This window comes from Pleurodeles waltl, chromosome 3_1 (genome assembly GCF_031143425.1).
Source record: "Pleurodeles waltl isolate 20211129_DDA chromosome 3_1, aPleWal1.hap1.20221129, whole genome shotgun sequence".
Lineage (NCBI taxonomy): Eukaryota > Metazoa > Chordata > Amphibia > Caudata > Salamandridae > Pleurodeles > Pleurodeles waltl.
Genome location: NC_090440.1, coordinates 1794390847 through 1794405360, shown reverse-complemented (window position 1 = coordinate 1794405360; position 14514 = coordinate 1794390847).

The window sequence follows — 14514 nt, the reverse complement described above, 5'->3', positions numbered from 1 at the left end:
ATTTTTTTATTTTTTTTATTTGCACCTTGCCTGACTTACCTCACAATAGGTTTCTCATACTCCCATAGAGAAATCAGCAATTATTTACTGTAACTGTAATTGTAATTGTAATAGTATTTATATAGCGCTTACTACCGCTGAGGAGGCGTTGAAGCACTTTTCGGCAAGTAGCACGCTACTCAGGAACCCAAAAGGAATTAGTGGTGAATTAATATAGGGAAATATGAGTACAGTTTTTGTATTATTATGAGTTAATTTGAGCTGCGGATATGTGAGTTTGTTAGTTGGATTGACTGGAGTAATGGAGGGGTGAAAGAGAGAAGAATCCAGAAGTGTTAATTGGGAGTTTATAGTAATAGGATTTAGGCTTGGGATGAGAAAGGGGGGATGAAGGAGGGAAGAGTCTGTGAAAATGGTTAGGGAGATCATAGTAGCAGGAGGGGTTTTGGATGAGTTAAAGGTAAGCTAAATGAGGGAGAATTTAGTAGGGTTGTTCGGGAGATCATGGTAGTAAACTGAGGTTTGGGTGAGTTAGTTGTGGAAGAGGAGGGAAGCACTTAGGCAGGGTTATATAGGAGATGAAAGTAGTAGAATGGATTTGGGTGAGTCAGAGTGGGAATAGAGGATAGATTGATAGAGAAATGACATATGGTGATGGGTAGACAAAGTAAAGCTTACAAGAGAGTAAAAATATAATATTTTTTATATATACTTTTATATTTTAGAAACTAAAAATGTTTATTTATATATACGTATGTGTATATATATAGAGATACATTTTTATCATTATTTGTATTTAATTTGTTTATTCTTTATTATTATTATATATATATAAATATATATATATATATTTAGATTTCTTTATAATTTGAATTTTCTTTATAGATTTTTTTTAATTAATTTTTTTCTTTAGTACAGTAGGGCTAGAGTAATAAATACATAGATATGTAAGTACAAATTAAGGGAATATATTTCCAAGGAATATAATAATGGGTATAATATGAGAAGAAAAGTAGTATTGTATAAACACAGACTTTCAAGGTTTGTAATATTTGAAGTTAATCAATAAGTACTCTTCTAACATTTATTTCTCTTTACTCAATTTGTGAATAGCCAGATACCTATGATAATAAACATTTGATCAGTGTGACATAAAGTGAGAGCAGGGATTCATAAGTATCTAATATAACAACTTATCTAGGAACTATGCAATGACCTATGAACATGTTAAGCCTAGAATAACATACACACATATATATATATATATATATATATATATATATATATATATAATATATATATAAAAATATATATATAAATATTTATAAATATATATATATATATACACACACACACACATACCTACATACATGAATACACACACAAATACACACATATATGTACATACATATACATATTTAAACTGTGAGTAAATATACATTAGTTAAACAGGTTTAAAGAGTATGTGTGTAGTTTATGGTTATGACATAGTAGTGATACATATTTTCTAAAAAGCTATATCTATCTAGAATATGCACACACTCAGATAAAATATTTATCAACACAGGCATATGCAGTCCATCCAGCTGTTTGAATATGGTGGGTATAAAGGAAAGAGCCAACTCTTGAGTAGTTTTCTGAAGACAAGATAGTTATCTGTGGATCTTATAGGTGTGGGTAATGAATTCCTTAGTTTGGCTGCTTGACTGGGTAAGGATGTACCACCTAATGTATTTTTCTTCAATGGGGGTGTTATAAGGCGGGGTGACAATCTTGAGCAGTGGTTTCTTTGTTGAATATATTTGATTATTTTGTTTCTGATCAAATGTGGTCCTGTTCCATGTATAGCTTTGTGGGTGATACAAAGCAGCTTGAAGGTGCATCTTCTGGCAACGATTTATCAATTTTTATTTAATTGATTTATTTATTTTCATTTTTATTTCAATTTTTATCTCAATTTTTTATTCTATTTTAATTCTTTCACATTTTAATGTTTTTAAAGAAAAATAATTCTATTTTTTATTTTGCTTTTCTTTTGCATTTTGCCCCCGATCAATGCATCCATCCATCCATCCACCATAGGTACAGAGCTGCAGAACAGCATTTATTTTTTTAGGTATAATTTTATTTCCTCCTGGACACCCTGCTTGTCATGGTGTAGGTGTACTGCAGACACATCAGCATCATTTTTTACTGATTATTCAATTTCCCCAAGACCACCTTGCTTGCTATTGGTGCATACTAACCTTCATTTTTTAAGGATCATTCCATTTACCCATGCACCTCCCTGACTGCCAAAGATGTCTTCTTTAGAATAGATACACAAAAAGCAAAGAGCTATACCTGTTTGTTATTTTATCTTGAATGGAAATTGAATTTTATTGCATGGTGGTGTGGTTTGAATTTGAAATGGCTTGATAAATTGTGATTTACTACCACACACACTAGTATTTCCTTTGTCTGTACTATTTCAAACTGCAACAATTCACAGTTTGACTAACTAAATATTTTCCTGCTTTTTGCTTTTATGGGCAGGAGAGAAGAAGATACATCACCCGCAGTACTGCCAAACAGAAAGCCTGCACAGTGATGTCAGTCCTCCAATCTCTTACACTTGTGTAACTTAGTGCCACTGACAACTAATAGCTTTAAGATGGCCACAAAGAAAGCTGCTCCAATCAAAGAGGTCAATATAAAGAAGCAGCTTTCCATCAGTGGCGTGCTGACCACAACTTTCTTCAGGCAATGTGTGCCTGTCACACTGGGAGGAACCTAGGAGCAGCACTCCAACATCAACAGCACCTCCCCAAACTGAGCCCAAGCTAGGTCTGTCAGTGAGGTAACCAATGCAATCATGGGGACACCGATGAGCAGTGATGTTGCATTTGATTTGTCCCTTTCGCAAAGTAGTAGGCAATCATTTCAGGAAATGGAGCAAAGTGGACAGCAGCCAGCAATAGTAGATCTCCCTGAAGCTGGAGCAGAATAGGATGTTGAGTTTCCTGCTGAGCAAGAATATTGTCTTTGTGAGAAAACAGGGCTGATTGCAGAGGCCCCATAACTTTTTGCCCCCATTTTCTACTTTTTGCTGGTGTTTTCCTGACTTTAAAGGTGCCCTGGGTACTGCTAACCAGTCCCAGGGCCTGTGCTCTGTGTAAAATGGATATGCAAATTAGGCTAATTATAATTGGCTAAGTTAACCTACCTATAAGTCCCTAGTATATGGTAGGGCATGTAGGTTTAGGGACCACAGCATAGGTGGTGCACACCTAGGTGCACTGCTGAGGTGCCCAGTGTCATTTTAAAAGCAAGCCTGCCTTGCTGGCTGCTTTTAAATTAAAGTTATATGCAAAATCGACTTTGGAATTAAAGGTACTTCCAAAGTCTTAAACTACCTTATTTTTACATATAAGGCACCCCTAAGGTGTGCCCTATGTGCCCCTAGGGCTGGGTGCCATGTAACTATAAGCAGGGATTTTATAAAAATAGATTTATAAGCCCTGCTGAGGTAAAAACAGCCAAATTCGTTTTTCCCTCATTGAAGTAAATGGCCTTCATAGGCTAGAATGGGCAGACTTTATTTTAAATTTTAAAGTCTCCTTAAATGTTACATACCAAGAATTTGGTATCAAATTAATTGTTGTAATAAATCCCACAACTTCCAGTTGTTGGATTTAATATAACTTGTTCAGGTAAAAAGTTTAGACTTTACCTAAAAAGTTGCCAATTTCAGCTCTGCATTGTTTTGGCTGCTGTGCTCTGATTGGCCAGCCTGCAGCAGCTTCTGCCAGGCTACCTTGATGAGGTGTGAAGTGGCCTGACTTCACACAAAGGAATGTGCTTGGGGGAGAGAAATCTCCCCTCAGCAGATGGTGAGGCAGGAAGGGGGAGGGCGGCCAAACTGGTCTTCAAAGGCAGAGAAGGACATTTGCAGCACCCAGCAACACCCCCACATCCTGCAACCCCAGACAATTAGGTGCCCCCTTGATTAGATTAGGAGAGGGCAGGAGAGGGGTGTGTTTATGATTTTTAGCCACACCAGTGGGTGGGCTCAGCCAGATGTAACCTCCAAAAATCAGATTCATCCATGTTGGATTTTTAGAGACTGTTGCCTTCTGGGATGGATTTTTGCCACACTTCCCAGGAAGTGGTCATCACAGGGGGATGACCCTGTCCCTGATTGGAGAACCAGGGCCCCCCTGCTTTTCACCCAGGAGCAAGGATAAAACTGGCAGACCTGCACCCACGCCTCAGATCCCCTCCAGAATTCAACAAGAAAGGAACTAAAGAAGAAGAAGGACTGCCCTGCTGGACCCCTGGCCTGCACCTGGACCCTGCACTCAGAAGGACTGCACCAGCTGCACACTTGGGCTTCACCACAAGAAGGACTTTGCCTGGCTTCAACTGGTTCAAGGAGGGACTCCCTGTTTGCTACAGGTGAAAAATTGCTAAACCAGAGTCCCCTGCACCAACTCCTGAAGAAAGCAACCAGCTGACCACTGTCCAGTGGCCAAAAAGGAGTTTGCGCCAGGTGCATTCTGGGAGTTGAAGTCCGCACCCCCCAAGGACCATCACAGAACTTCTGGACCCTTGGGGTGAGCTGTGGACCCCAAAAGAACCTTAAAAGAACATCTGGGTGAAGCCCCAGAAGTTTGGAAAAGATTTGAGAATTTTTGGAAAAAAGCTCCAGAGAGGGACCGACCCGCCGCGGAAATTCTAGCCGGCTTGCCTCAACCGCGACCCGGCCTGACTTTGTGGTTCGTCCCGGTAAAGAAAAACATCCAAAAAAGAGACTAAGTCCGAACGTAAAAAGTTGACCGGGACCTCCCAGCCATCGTATCCGAGAAGGGCTCCATGGACGTCGGATCAAGATCCAGGTTTACCCCGGTCGAAGGATTTTCATCTCGAAAAAACGACTAAGTCCGAAGGTAAAAGTCTCCACCGAGGAAACCCACTTCGCGTATCCGGACAAGGGCTCCAGGAGGTCGGATTCAACTGGCAGGTTCGTCCCGGTGAAGAAAAACTTCAAAATAAAGACTAAGTCAGAAGGTAACTTTTTAACCGAGGCCTCCCGCGACCTGTAGCCGAGCAGGGCTCCATCGCGGTCGGCCTGAAAGTTTGACTTTGACCCGGTCGAGGTGCAACCAGATGACCCGATTGGCGCTTTTTGTTTCTAAGCGCTAGAAAAGTAATAATTCTTTAAAAATTCATATCTCCGGTTCCCCTGAACCGATTTTAATTGTTTTTGTGTCATTTTAAAGATAAAAATATGAACTATTTTTATAAATTGGTTTTGGATTTTTAAACTGTTTCCTGTGTTTTATTTAATTACTGTTTTGTGATATTTGAATGCTTTACACTTTGTCTCCTAAGTTAAGCCTTGACGCTCGTTGCCAAGCTACCAAGGGTTGAGCTGGGATTAATTTACTGAGACCTAACTGTACCTAGGTGGAGGTTAGTGGCTTGTTGCTAGGTGTAGGTACCTACCTGCCCTACCAATAACCCATTTTCCAACAGTCTTTTAAAAGGATTGTCTTGCAGATCTCCAGGAAAAGAAAGGGTACTCCATCATCCTCATCAAGTACCAAATCTGATGATGATGATGGGGACATAGAGTAGACCCCAGCACAGTCCAGGAGATGCCAGGAGAGGTAAGGGAAAATAAAAGTTCCTGAAAGCCCTAGATTTATGGAAAGGGATAGTGAGGAGGATGACAGGGATGAGACAGTCAGTGTGGAACCTGGCTCAGAGGAGTCTGACATTACTCCATCTATTCAACCTGCTCCAAAGGATGTGGCACAGGTAGCACCACTAGCACCCATATTTGTAAAGCCCCAGCTGTGACCTGCACCAACCCCTACCTTTTTAGAAGTATACAAGGCAGAGAGGCAATCAATGACACACCACCTAACTCCAGTTCTTCCTCAAGCATTGGCAGTGTCGTACTAACAAAGTATGTCTCCCCAGTTTGGGTCTTTTCTATGCTTAGCACACAGGAGGAGAACATTGCAATATGCTCCATTTGCCACACAGGTGTTTCATTGAGATGAGCCTGGCTCACATTATGGTACCGGAGGGCAAACAATTCATTTGAAAAAACACCATGCAATCCGGTGAGAGGAGCACCTTAAAAAAAATTGCTGAACTTGGTTGTGAAGGTGAGGAAAGGTGGGCAACATCAGCTACAAGTCCAATCATGGTAGGAGGTAATGAAGAAGAAGAGGGTGACATCCTCACCCAAAGCAGCCCTGTCCCCAACAGTACATCAGAATCATCCATCTCAGTGACCTCACAATGGCACAAGGAGACTCAGAGTCAGATGGAGACACCATGGAATACAGTGACTGCCCCACAATGCACATTGAGTTTACCATAACCTACTTCTGAAAGATGCCTGCATCAGTGGCCCCATAAAATAAGAAGATCCAGGCTACTATTATGAGCATGTTTAGGCAGGAGGACACCTACGACTGCAACCACCCAACAGAATATTTGTACAATGGAAAGCTGGCAATTTTTTTTAGGGCTAGACCTCCTCTGTTTTTCTTTTCTGAAAAGCTGTGGAATTCTTAGAATTTGTGGCGGCCATCTGCCCAAAATGGAGGGTTCCAAGACGGAACTATTTTGCTAGAGTTGTTGTTCCAGTGTTACATCACGATGTGCTGCAATTGATTGGAAAGGCTTTACAGCAAAGTGCTGTTCACACTATCCACCTCACAAAAGGCATATGGACCAGATGGCAGGTGACTGATTACATGTGCATCACTGCACACTGGATCTCTTTTGGGGGGTAAGGCAACAGCTATCTACATTTTGTTGCCCTGAGTAGCCATGTTCACCATGGAGAAATCAAATACAGCTGCAAACATCTTAAACAAAGTTAACATCGAGGTGTCTGAATGACTGTGAACCGGAGGTCTCCAAATTGGAATTGTTGCTATGGACAATAGCAGTAATATTGTCAAGGCCATGGCAGATGGTGGTTATTTCAGAGTCCTGTGTTTGGAACATTACATCAGCCTGGTTGTTTGAGAGTTTCTAAAAAATGAAGAGAAAGTCAGCAAGATACTGACAACCTGCAAAGGAATCTTCACTCATTTCAGCCATTCATTGAAAACTCAGAAGCAGTTGCGGATTATTCAGCATGCAGTAGCAGTTAAAGCCCTGACAGAGGAGGTGTCAACAAGTTGGAACTTGACCTATTATATGTTGCAACATCTGTTGGAGCAGTACAGACAGATCAATGACTATGTCATTTAAAAAGGAGGGGATGTAATTGGGATAGCTATGACAAATGGGGCATGGTCAAAGGCCTGACACAGATGCTACTTCCTTTTGAGGTTTTCACATGGGAAGTCAGCAAGGAAGACTGTACAATGGACCAAAGTATTATGTTCCTGCATCTGCAATAGGTCCAGCTAAAGAAGGTGCCTGAAAAGTTCTTAGTCGCAAGTGTGAATGAAAAATGAAAACCCAGAAGTGCATGTCTTGGTTAAGAGCGTAATTCTTCACTTGGCTTGTAAAGCAAGGCTGGAAAATGACATAATTTTGTTCAAAGAGTACATCTGTGCCACACTTCTTGATCCACAGTATAAAAGCGGTAGATTGTTGAGCAAGCTAGAGACCTGGAAGAAGAACAGCTGATAATTAGAGTCCTATTCCACCGTTCTGGGGTGCTGCCTTCAACTTCCAGAGAGGACAGTCTTGTCTCATAGAAGCCAACACCAGCAATAAGAAGACCAGCAACAACAGCAAAAGAAGAATGAAACTCAACCTCTGCATTGGCTTGGTTTCAAGGGCCAGGTCTTAAGTCCTGTGCAGAGGTGAAGGCAAAAGAGGTTGAGCAAGTGGCAGCACCAACGACCATTCAGAGGATGTCCCAGGAGTACCTGGATGACCCAAAAAGGTCTATGTAGATCAAAATCTATTGGTGTATTGGTATGGTAAGATGCACCAATGGCCAGAGCTCAGCAGGCTGACAATAAAATATCTGGCTTGTCCTGTAGCTAATGTGTCTGCTGAGCGTGTTGTCACAGTGGAAAGGCCCAGTCTCTCACCTCAAAATGTGGAGGGATTTACTATGATCAAAATTAACGCACATTTCATATCACACAATTACACCGTTTCGGAAACAGCACAGCAGGACGAAGAGGTTGACTGGTCAGAATCAAGTGTGCTAGATGACCAACTTCTGGGTGATCCTCCTTACTTTGAGGATGAACTTTACTTACATGACGAAGGGCCAGATGTAGCAAAGAAACATTTTGCGACTTGCAAATAGCGAGTCATAGCGACTCGCTATTTGCAACTCGCAAAATGTTATGCAGAACGGTGTCTCAGACACCGTCTGCGAGTCAGTATGGGGTCGCAATGACCCACCTCATTAATATTAATGAGGTGGGTCGCAAATTGCGCCCCCATACCGACTATGGGCACTCGCAAACATGGAGGCCTTCTGTAGTCAGCAGACCTCCATGTTCGTGACTGCTTTTAAATAAAGCAGTTTTTTTTTTTTTTAAGTATAGCCCGTTTTCCTTAAAGGAAAACGAGCTGCACTTAAAAAAAATCCGAAACCTTTAGTTTCGGTAATTTTTCAGGGTAGATAGTGGTCCCTTGGACCACTACCTGCCCTGAAAAAATAATTTGGGGTCGATTCACAAAGAGGAAGGGGTCACATGGGGACCCCTTCCAATTTGCGAGTGGGTTACCATCCACTTGAAGTGGATGGTAACTGCGACACCATTTGCCACCGCATATGCGGTCGCAAATGGTATTGCATACCACTAGGAATCGCAAATAGGAAGGGAAAACCCCTTCCTATTTGCGATTCTGAAAAGCATTTTGCGAGTCGGTCCCGCCTCTTAGAATGCATTTCTGCATAGGAAAATGCGATTTGCGACTCGCAAACGGCAGTTTTTGCTGTTTGCGACTCACAAATCCTTTCCTACATCTGGCCCTAAGTCATCATAATACTTTTTAATTATTTATCATTGAACTTTTTTCTTTGCCCCCAGAAAAAGATATAGCTAGTGGACATTATTTCTGTGACTAATTTACGCTGCCCCACCATTTTTTAGTCACATGTATTGCCAGATTGGATTTGGACCAGTGTGCAGTGAAGAAGCCTCCACATTCCCTTCAAGACATTTGAGACAATGCCTTCCTTCCTAGCATGCCTATCCTTTCTTTGCGTCATCTGGCAGGGCTGCCCCCGAAGATCATTGATTTACTAGATTGACAATGCTAAATTCCAATGTGTTTCTTGCATCAAAGATGAGGTACAATTTTGTATCCACCACCATGTTTAGATTGGAAGAGGTAACTACTAAATATTACACCAATGAGTGATGATATATTTTTGAGAGATTGTGAATGATGATTGATGATCATTGATAATCATTGAGGGAGATTGTCCATTTTGTAATTTTTATTTCAATGCTTTACAATATTTGTGGCTTGATGGATGATAAATTTGACTTAAGGTGATTGGCCTTTCAAACTTAGGGAACTTTATCTGCTGGGTACACTCCTTTTTATGTTTCTTCACAGACGAGACCAGTCACTTTACACAAATCTACATAAAATACTTCAGTTCTGTCTCTCTATTTGTTTATTAGTTATTCACAGTCAGGAGAAGGAGAGAATTACTCAGGGCAGGACTACCTCAACAGCCAGAAGAAGGAAGTAATCGACTTCAAAGGGCAACCATGATGATGAGGATTCTGAGGGGTGCTTATTTTGAAAATGCTCTGCAGTGTGTGTTTGCTGCAATGCTGGCTCAAACGTGAAACTTCTCTAATGTTCTTGCTCTTCCTATGAGTCTTTTTGATGCACTCCTGATTCCTCATGAAGCTCCCCTTCCTTCGGTCCTTCTCCATGACTCTACATGTAGTTCTGTTTTTCAATCTGCAGGCCTTCTCTGCTGCATGAAAAAAACTTGGTGAAAGCTCAACACTTCTGCTTACCTATCGGACAGGTTCAGCCAATCACCCAAGAGTGATGGACATTCTGAGAAAAATGCTGATGCACTACCCACTTTTGCAGAATTTTATTTTTTTGCTGGTTAGGTGCACTTCACTTCTCCATCATTTGTATTTTTCAAAACTAGATGACAGAACATTTAGATATGTAGGCCCTGATTTAATAAAAGGTGTACTTCATGTCATGAAGTGCCATTTGTCTTGCAGCCTATTGCGCCCCCCAATGCCACCATGTGTGCACTGTATTTAACATACGGCGCACCATGACACAGGTTAGGGTTAATAGTGTCATAATTTTTTATGCTATTGTTGTACTTTGCAGGATTGGCCCCAAAGATATTGATGCTAGTCCTAAAAAGTACATAGAGGCCCATAAAAAATAATGGTGTGCCCCGTTTTAGCGCCTGCACTGTGCAGGCATTAAAAATGCTGCTAAAAATGGCACAGTGGAATCTCATAAATTTCCCTGCGCCATTTTTGCAGGCCCCCTAATGGGGAATGCCCCCCTTGCATACATTATGCCTGGCACAGGCATAATGTGGCTGATGGGTTTACAAAGTGGTGCAATACATACATTGCACCACTTTGCAACTATGGTGCAGAGTTTTTTACACAATATCGCCACATTAGCATTTAAAAAATGACGCTAATGTGGCAATAGTTGGCACTGGGCCGTTCTTAAATCTGGGCCATACTATCTTGGGTCTCTCTGGGGGTGAAGAACTGTTTGCAATGCATTTAACAGAACAGTGTCATACTCATTCCTTCCACAACAGATTGAAGATGGTGTGCTGCTCAGCACCATGATGAATATCATTGTTGTTTTGTGTAGTGTTTTTCTTTGTCACACTTTTCCCCAAATACCCTTTCTCATCCATTCATTGAATCTTCAACCCTTTCCCCTGGCTGTGTGATTTATTGAGGTGTGACTTCATTTTACACCATAAATGGAAATAGTGGAAGCGACACAAACTCACTGCATGATCTTTTATTACCTGACCAATATCACACCGACCCCATTTATACACCTATGCATCATTCGTCAACATCATCATTCCGGTTATGATGCATAAACTCTTAACCTTGCCTACTCTAATCCAAACTCTGCTCCCACTTATCCTGACTTCAGGATTGAGTTTTCTAAGTTTAGTTTTCATTAAAAACTAGCTACCCATTGCTTAGAAGAAGTTGATATTGCTAGTTTTTGTTATCATATCAGGTCTTCTTTGTTGTGTGGCATCCTTGTGGTAGTCTGGTCTCAGTGTTTCTACAGTTATGGTATAAATAATATAACCTGCTAACTCTGTGTTTTCTTTCAATCTAGTTGACTTTGATGGATAACTCTTTAATTTATCCTACAGCTGGAGTTCACTTAGGTGAGAGTGGAACCTCGCTTGTTATGTCTTCCGTGTTAGCATGCTAGCCTGCAACTACTGCCACCACCATAAGATGGTACCTTGGGAAACCCTGCAGTAAGTAGACTGAGAGGTAGCAGCCCTCACTTTATTTATTCAGGTATGAGAACTATGGATTAAAGTAAAATCATTTAGTTAGCAATTAACTTCTACTGAAGTTGTTTTTTGTGTGTATCTACGTTTTAGTAGGCACCGTAGGCACCGGCAATCATCCTCTAGTGGTTAATATAGTTACAAAGGTTAGTAGAACAAGGGTATAACCAATAGACATGCACTGTTTTTGGCAGATTTTAAAGAAAGAGGCTACACTAAAAGACAGCAGTGCAAAGTAAAACACCAAAATAATGATTTGATGTATAGATAAAGTACAATAAATTATTCCCCTTTTATTCGTTACAATATCAAAACCAACCCTTTCCACCCACCGGCCCCACCTCTCTCCTCAAACAAATAGCCCGTCCCAACCAAAGACCAATTAAAGTCCAAACAAAAAGTCCAAAGTGAAAAAAACCTGGTCCCAATTCCCTTTCCCACCCTCTCCACCTACAAGTGTCCTTTCCACCAAAACAAAAATTAAAAGAAGGGTTAAAAGAAGGCAACCTCCATGCAGTCTGGAGATTGTTGAAGGTTGCCTCAATCTGTGCCACCCTGCGGTCCAGGTGTTTGAGGTGTTGTAGGATGCTGTGCTGAAATATGCAGTGTGAGCATGGGGCAGCAGTGGTCTGATGCAAATGGGATGCTGCCAGCTGGCGGTGGCAATGGTGATGTTGCTGTTGCTGCTGGAAGGCTGAAGGCACTGGCGGCAGACTGGGGGAGCTCAGGTCAGCGGTACTGACAGCTGCCTGGTCCTCCTCCTCCTGCAGAGCCACCAGTTACTGGTACTCTGTACACATGGAATCCAGCCTCTACCGCTGCTGCTGGGCTACTATCTTCTGGCATGTAGGAGGATGTCCACCAAGAGTATTTATAGCAAGAAAGAAAAAAGAAAATGACAAATTGCAAACTGTGCTCTGTGAAAACAATTATTTAAAAACTAGAGTGGCACAGTAGCAGTACATTGCTAGTCCCCTAGGGTTATTAGAATTTGATGTAGCTGATTATGAGTTACAGGGCCATTTGTTACCCACATATGCCTCACTGTAGCTGAAGAACGTCAAAAGGGTAAAATTTGAACTGGCACAAATCTGTTATGGAAGCCATGAAATATAAACCACACAAAAGTGTGGTGCATGCCAAAAAGGGATTTTTCAATTTTCTGGGCAGCTGGGAGAGAACTTCAGAAAAAATAAAATACTTTAGTACTAGGAGGTAACACAGTGGGCACTGGGATGGAAGGGAAATACACATTGTTTTAAGTTTGCAATGCATTGACAGTTTTATAAATGTTGCATTAACTGATGCAGATGCACATTGCACAGCCAACACTATTGTACTGCTGAATCAAACCACGCTGCAGTTATGTCATAGCATAGGTGACTAAATGCCATGGGCAGGGCGGTAAGGAATGATGACAGGTTACATGTCTGCCTTGCTTAACAAATACAGTGAGTTAAGGGAGTAGACAGAAAATTCAAATACCATTAGAATGCCCCCCAGTTTGAACCACATCTTTGATAACCAAGCAAACCAATAGGTGAACACATCCCTTTCCAGAAGAGCTGCCTTATTTCTTGATCCAAGCAATTATCTATTCATCTTTTCATTGTTCTGTTCATACTTTGATATTCACCATTTAAGCTTTACATTCTCGCTCAACCAGGCTTTTGTCATTCCAATCCATCCATACATACATACATACACTCATTCATCCATTCCCGCACCTATTCATCCTTTCAACCATCCTTTCACCCATCCATCCACTGAGGTATCATTGCCATCCACCGATCCTTCAACCCACCCGAGCATCCTTTTGCCCTTCTACCCTTCATCCACCCAGGCATCCTTTCACCATTATACCCTTTCATCTATCCATTCACCCACCCATGCATCTCTTACCCCCCACCTATGAATCCTTTCACCCACCCCCACATCCTTTCACTCATACCCTTTCACTCATCCTTTCATTTAACTGTACATCTTTCTTTCCCTTTTCCATCAACCTATCATTTGTAGCATTCATTATGAGCTTCTGTCTGTTGAGGTGCAGATAGAAGAAGCCATTAAAAACTGAACCCGCTCTGTAGGTGCTAAATTTGTGGATTCCCAAGCAATCCCCTTGCAGTGAGTATACTAGTAATTGTCAAAAAGCTAGCAATATGAATTACCAATGCCCGTCCTCAGTGCTGCTGGTTCTCCCCCTCTAATCGCTCCACGTCCGCCGCACTGGTACTGTAGCTGGCCCTGGCACTGGTGATCGGTGCGGCTGGAAAAAATGTTTTAGATGCCAGACATGCCTTCCCTTATTTTTCGTAATAAAGTTTGGAGTGCCCACAAGGTAAAGTGTCTGGAGCTCTAGCACTTTCAAAATGTAGATACAAATAATACCCAATTTCCAAGAACTGGGTTTCTCCTTGGAAGCACTCAGGGACTCATTACGAGTGTGGCGGTTCGAAGACTTGTAGTGACATTCAGACCGCCGCACTCCAGTAGTACTGCAGCTAGGCAAGGATTGAGAGGTCAGGCCCAAATCTGCCCTCCAAAAGCATGGGATGATTTCAGACCTGCCTCCTTCAGCCGATTCTTGTCATTAAAGAGACGTATGTTTGGCAAAGTTAAGTCCTCCAACACAACGGGCCCTTCATCATGTACCTCAGTGTGGGACCCAATAAAAGTTTCCATAGACGTCATGTTTTTTCAGAACCCGAGAGACATCTTGTTCAAATTTAGGAATTATAAGCTCTTCCGAGTAGGACTTAAGTCGAGCCCATGATTGTGGGACGCTTGAAGAATTTTGTGCAATGTTACTGTTTAGGACGATATCCAGCATTACAGCCTCCAACTCAATAGAGCTCAACTTGTGATCACTGCTTCTACATATTGGAGTACTCAAAAGCTGATTGATCTCCCTGGCATCTCCCCCACTGAGCCGGGAGATCTCTGTAATGGACTTAACAATAATGAAGAAATGAGACAGCTGCTGCCAATTTGAGCCCCCTGACATGAAGAGGCACATGGAAAAG